Genomic DNA, 7,306 nt, shown 5'->3' with positions numbered 1-7,306 from the left:
GAGGTTGACCTTCGCGTTTGAGGCTTTTGACGCGAGGTTCGACCTTCGCGTTGGAGATTTCTGACACGAGGTTCGATCTTCGCGTTGGAGATTTCTGACACGAGGTTCGACCTTCGCGTTGGAGATTTCGACATGAGCCTTTAACCCTTTATGTTTCAGGCTATGCCTTTATGTTGATAGCTCGCCGCTAACTTCTGCTTTTGATTGTGCAGTACTTCTCCCAAACGTGCCACTTTCACAAGAGCATCATTTTGGGTACATCGGGGGACCTGACGCGAATGAAATATTCAGTCTTCAGAACCAAATTCCATTGTGTACTTTTCCTGATTCGGAAAGAGCGGAAATGATTAAATTCCCTCAATGCTCTACTCTCAGGATTTTGATAACTGACTTGGACTTGGAGACCCCTGTCGGCCGTGCCCAGTTTCCTAAACCAGCGTTCATATTTGGAGATCGCATACCAACTAATGATCATCTCACATGTATGGAAGACTCAAAGCTGCTGCGGAGAGTTGATAATCGCTTTTAATTTCTCCCTAGCATGAAGAGGATGTACCCTCTCTCCTACTTTCTGAATGTGAGCTGCCCTCGGGGCTTGACCTTCGACATAGTAAAAGAGAAGGAGAATGTGTCGCTTGGATTTGGTCGGCGAGCTCGTACACAAATCGGAGGGCAACTAAAGGGGTTAAGACCTGGTTTGTTTGAGAAGAAGGAGCTGGTTCAGGAGATGCCACGTCCAGCGAACATCTTTATTCGCCAATTCCTTGCAACTCAGGGTGAATTCTCTACCCAGACGTTCAGATCTCCTGGATGGATCTGTTCCGGAGAAGGAGGTTGGTGGACCCGTATGGTTGACTTTGTTCTTGAAGAGCTTAAGGACTCGCTCACTCAATCGGGTCTCACAATTCCGGTGTTAGCTACACGACAGGGAGTCGTGCAGAGTCTTCATAATTTCTTCGCTATGTTGGAGAAATATAACCCTGACAGCTGCACATTCTTTACGCCTGCTGGAGAGTTAGGTTTTGCTCTTCATGAGATGCAGGCAGTGTCGGGGCTGTCGCTTGGAAAAATGCCCTACGAGGAGTTCATTCCCACCACCGAGGAACTTTCTCTACTGAAGGTGGCGCACCCGGAAATTTGTGCTACTTTCTGGGAGCTGATGTGCCACTTCCACATATGTGCCCAAGTCTTTGGGATGCGTGGAGGGGGCATTATGCATACCACGTGGGCAGACTACCTCTTTCAGAATTTAAACCAAAAAGATGTAGCCGTATACCGCGTTGCAGTTCTCTCTCTTAAGGATGCCAAAGCTCGAATTACGGCTTCCAGTGCTACCTATAAGACAGAGCATACCGAGGATGATTTTGAAGCTGGTGTCGAATTCGAAAATTTCCACTACCAAGCCACAGTTCCTATCTCTGACACGGCTCTGCTTGCAGGCTTCTTCATGATTTGGTTGAAGCGGTGCGTGGTACCGTCAAGACCGATAGAGGCAATATTAGCTGAGGTAGTGTACCCAGCTGTTTTGCTAGCGCATGGGAGACCTGTGAGCCTCCTTACTGCTATGGTTGGCTGTATTCAGAATGGCCTGAGGGTGTTGACTTCAGAACTCCTCAGTGCTTCGAGAGTCAAAGCCGCTAAGAAGAAAGCTGGAAAAGCTCCTCAACCACGTGTACCAGTGCCATACACATATTTAATGGCCTGGTTCGTGTTGCATTGCCCTTCATTAATGACGGGAGTGCATGAAGGGGATGATGCTTATACTCCCTTCGTACAAAGATTGGAGTCGGCCACGTGGACTAGTTCTTATATAGTCAGGGCTCGACAGCTTCTATCCCGAGAAGATAATTACCGGGTTTTCTGCTGTGCTCCTAACTTTGACGGGGCTGATGTTAAGGATGCTCGTTTCATGGATTTGCTTTTTGAAGGCTCGTCTTCTTTGGAAGAGGGTACCTTCAGCTGGCTTCTTATGATCAGGTTGGGCTACCTGGTCTATCGCTCACGGGAGAAGTGCGTAATCGAGCCTTACATGCCTTCTCGGTTCGCGAGACAGTTTGGATATGACCAACTCTATGTTGGCAATCCTAACCCGGCGTTAGCTCAGATTGGGAATTTATACGAAGGAGCTCGCGCATGGTACTTTTTCTCCGCCGGGGGAACCCATGCGCAATTCACTTTACCCAACTCACCGCCCGGCTGTTCTACTGTTATGGATTGCCGCCAGTGGTTTGCCGAAGCTTCTCGGATTCCGGAATATGACGTTTATACTTCATGTATAAACGAGATTCGGGAATTGTACCGTTCACGGAGTGGTTCTGCGAGTACTCGTCTACCAGGGATGGAAGAATACCTATCTTGTGAACAGGAAGCGACCGGAGCCGTTGAAGCTCCTAAAGACTTGTCCACCGTAGAACCTTCTGAAGAAGAGGTTCCTACGGGAATTGAAGAGGGAAAGCCAATTGATGATTCTCCTGAAGAAAAGACAACTGAGGAGATTCCTGCAGAAGAGCCCGTTCCTACACCTCGTTCTTTAAGATCGGGTAAGGAAGCTCTTTCTGCTGCTGAGCAAGGTGAGTATGACAGGAGAATCCGTAAGCGGATACCTGTCATGGCCAAGAATTCCAAGAGGGCCAAAATAATGGGGGATGCGATGAAGTCTGCGCTCGTTGAGCGTTCTACTGACGGAGAGGACGAAATGCCCCAATCGATCCCCTCAGTTCCTGAAGACGATGGGGCTGAAGAGGGTCCTTCTTCTGAAGTTGCTCCAACACGTGTTCAGGATGATCATACGGATCCAATCTATCCAACTCTTCCTCCTCCACGCTCAGGAGCTCTGAAGAAATCAATTGATGAACTGGAACGTTGGATGCAAACAATTATTGGTATGATCAGTGTTGAGGGGGCTTCTCTTGAAGACTGTAAATCCATCTTGAGCCAATGTTTGGACGACATCAAGGCCAAAGGGGATGCATCCTGGACTGAGCACTGCCAGGGTGGGATCACTCTTTTGATGGCAGAATTGACAGCTTTCAGGGAGTTACAGCGCGCCAATTTAGATTCTGAAGTGGAGCCGGCTCTTTCCTTGGCGATAATCTCGAGAGCGCATCACCCAGGGAATCTTCGCAAGGAACTATCTGATAAAATAGCCCGTATATCAACTTTAAGGAAGCGACACTCTAAAGCATATGCTAAAATCAAACGTGTTGCTTCTGATATTCGTGATATTGAAGAGACTATCGCTCGATTAGAGGCCGAGTTGGACCAGAAGAAAGCTCAATTGGCCCACTATGAGGATGTCAGAAAAGAGCTTGAGCATAAAAGTGGCCAAATTTATACGAAATTTTGCCGTACACTCCACGCAGCCGAGCAGACTCGTAAAGACATTGTTGCTACTCTTCCTATTGAAGCAGAACTCAGAAAGGAGATCGAGGAACAAGTTCGAGCAGCTCACCGGGAGAAACTCTCTGCTTTCAAGTCTAGGCTAAAAACCCTCAAGTTAATGAAGCCTGATGTTTAGCTCTTGACCTGTTTTTGATTAAGGAATTTTGTATCTTTTTCATTTTGTGTTTGGATTAACCACATCGAATGAAAATGATATCACTTTTGCTCTTTATCGTCTCTTTTTATTGAAATCTGGTTCAAGACAATAGAAAATAATGCAAATGTTATCGAAATTCCCTTTATCATTTATTCAGAATAATTCCATCAAATTACAATCGTCAGAGGTGTAGTGTTAACATGACGAAATACAAGATAGAATTACACTATGAATAGGCAACCCCCAGCCTGATTTGGTTGGGGTTTAGGGGGCTACATGATTTACGGGAAGTATCTCTTGAGAAACTTCCCATTAATTGGCATCATGAGCCTGTCTCCTTCTTGATTGATGAGGCGGTATGCTCCGTTCGAATAGACTGATTCTATTACGAAGGGCCCTTCCCATTTAGGATTGAACTTCCCTTTGGTTTTGTGTGTCATCACCATGGGTCGTCTGTTGGCCAACACTAGATCGCCTTTCTTGAAGATCCGTTCCTTAACCTTTTTGTTGTAGGCTTTGGAAATACGGGCTTGATACAACTCTATTTGTTGTTGAGCTTGAAGTCGCTTGTCGTCTAAGGCTTCAAGTTCTTGCAGACGTCGTTGATGCTTTTCTTCTTCTGTTAGTCCAGTTGTGATAGCGACTCTCAGAGAAGGAATCTGAATTTCCAATGGTAGTACCGCCTCGCAGCCATATACCAAAGAGAATGGCGTAGCTCTTGTGGAGGTCCTTACTGTAGTACGGTAAGCCCAAAGACATTCACCCAGTCTTTCATCCCAATCGCGCCGGCTTTTAGAAACAAACTTTTTGAGAAGCTTCACTATGGTTTTATTGAAGGCTTCTGCAAGACCATTTGCTGGCGGATAATAAGCCGTAGATGCAACACTTTGGATTCTGAATCTGTCACAGAATCTCTGGAACCCAAAGCTGACGAATTGTGTCCCGTTGTCGTGAACTATTCGCCTCGGGACTCCAAAACGGTAGACGACGTGATGTTTGATAAACTTGATCACGTTTGAAGTCTTGACTTCTTTCAACGGGATTGCCTCCGCCCATTTGGAGAAATAATCGGTCACGGCTAGAATGAACCGGTGTCCCTTGGATGTCGGAGGGGAAATCGGTCCGACGATATCCATACCCCACATTTCGAATGGCCAAGTCGCTGATGTGGGGTGTAAATTTCCTGGCGCCTGGTGGATGAAATCCCCATGAATTTGGCACGCGTGACAACGTTTAGCATAGTCAACCGCGTCTGAAAACATCTTCGGCCAATAATAGCCGATGCGTCGGAGGCGATCTCCTAACTTAGCTCCAGGCTGATGAGCTCCGCACATTCCGCCGTGAGCTTCCTTGAGGGCCTCTTTTGCTTCTTTCCGGGAGAGACATCGAAGCAAAACTCCATCATGCGATTTACGATACAGGACTTGAGAGACTGCGTCGTAATAGAATCGGAGGGCCTTTCGTTTGATAGAGGCCGCTTCCTTAGGATCATCGGGTAGAATTCCATATACGGCATAGTCGATGTACGGGAATCGCCAATCCCTGGATTCAAACTCCATAGAAGTTGTACAGACTTCTTCTGACGGTGTCTCGTCTAGGTTTTCTTCTGTAGGAATTTTAGAAAAATATAATTTCCGTCCCGCGACTGGAATCGTTGTTTCAGTCTTCGGTGGCAACGCTAATGAGGTTGCCAAGGAGGCTAGAGCATCTGCGTAAGCATTCTGAGCTCGTGGCACGTATTCGATAAAGAAGCCCTCGAACTTTTGAGCCTGCTCTAGCACTGCAAAGTAATACGGGATCAAATCCTCATGACGTGCTTCATATTCTCCTCGAACTTGATTAACGATGAGCTGAGAGTCACCGTAAGCTTCAAGATGCTGAATACCAAGTTCTTCAGCAAATTGCATGCCTAATAGCAGAGCGTTATACTCGGCTACGTTGTTGGTGCAAGGTTCGATTAAGGAAAATCCCCTTGGGATTACATGGCCGTTTGGAGAGATTAGCACTACTCCTACTCCCGCGGTGATCGCTCCATGAGGATTTGCTCTGGATGCACCGTCGAAGAATAATTTCCACACTTGCGTAGCTTCTTGAGTAACACAAGTTTCGGTGACTTCGTCAGGTAATTCCTCATACAGCTTAGATGTTCCTGATACTGGATGATCAGCTAAGAAGTCTGCCAGTGCTTGACCCTTGACCGCCTTTTGGGGCATGAACTGCATGTCGTACTGTGACAAGAGAATGGCCCATTTTGCAAGTCGGCAATTCAGAGATGATGGTTTCGTCATCAGTACTCTCAAAGGATTTAATTTGGAAATGACGTGAATTGTCTGTCCAACTAGGTAATGTCGCATCTTTTGAATTGCGAATACCAAAGCGAGACATTCTTTTTCGACCGGATTGTACCGATGTTCGGCTCCCATCATAGTCCGGCTCAGGTAATAGATGGCTTGTTCTTGACCCTGATCGTTGTTCTGGGCCAACAAAGCTCCAAGGGAATGATCCATGGCTCTCACATATAACAGGAATGGTTTTCCTGATATCGGGGCCACGAGAACTGGCGGTTGAGTAAGATATTTCTTAATCTCATCGAATGCTCTTTGGCACTCTCCATCCCAAACAAAGGATACTCCTTTCTTCATGAGTTTAGAGAAAGGTTGGCAACGCCCTGAAAGATTTGAGATGAATCTTCGAATGTAGGCCAGTCTGCCCTGCAAACCTCTGAGCTCTTTGAGATTCTTCGGAGGTGGCATGTCTTGGATGGCACGCACTTTTTCTGGGTCAAGAGAGATTCCTTTGGATGTAACAATAAATCCCAGGAATTTTCCACTTGAAACTCCGAGAAATGATTTTGTCGGATTCATCTTCAGCTGATGTGCTCGCATGATTTCGAACATGGTCTTCAGATCTGCAAGATGATCGTCTCTGCATTGGCTCTTTACCGCTATGTCATCAACGTAGCACTCGATTTTCTTCCGGAGGTGTTCGTGAAAGATCGTGTTCATTGCACGCTGATAAGTTGCACCTGCATTCTTCAGGCCGAAGGGCATCACTGTGTAGCAATATACCCCCAGTGGTGTTCTAAAGGCAGTGTGCTTCTCGTCGTCCGGGTGCATCTTGATCTGATTGTACCCAGAGAATCCGTCCATGAAAGACATCCGTTCATACCCGCAGGTGTTGTCGATCATAACATCCGTGATAGGAAGTGGGAATTCGTCCTTTGGACAGGCGGCATTAAGATCGCGGAAATCGATGCATATCCGGACTTTACCATTCTTCTTAGGAACTGGAACAATGTTGGCTACCCAATCTGGGTGTTGTTCTTCCCTCACAAAACCTGAGTCTATAAGCTTTTTAACTTCTGACTCGATTGATTCCATGATCTCTGGACGAAACCTACGTTGTTGTTGTTTAACGGGTTTTGCGTCCGGATCAATGTTGAGACGGTGCACGGCAACCTTCGGGTCAAGGCCAGGCATATCTTCATAGTTCCAAGCGAAGACATCTATATATTCTCGGATGAGAGATATAAGGTCTTCCTTCTCGGTGGATGATAGGTCTTCGGCTATAAAGATGGGCTTGGGGTCAGACTCATCTCCCATGTTGACTTGGATCACTTTATCTTCAGTGGGTGGTTCACGTTGTTCGAAACGCATATCCCACAGGATATTGAGACGCTTGATCCAAGGATCATCAGTCGATTCCAATAATTCCTCGTCACCCCCTGCGTCTTCGTCTGGATGACTTGTTGAAACCATGTTCACAGTC

The sequence above is a fragment of the Asparagus officinalis genome, chromosome 1 (genome assembly GCF_001876935.1).
Source record: "Asparagus officinalis chromosome 1, Aspof.V1, whole genome shotgun sequence".
NCBI lineage: Eukaryota > Viridiplantae > Streptophyta > Magnoliopsida > Asparagales > Asparagaceae > Asparagus > Asparagus officinalis.
Note: the sequence above shows the minus strand (reverse complement) of the source record.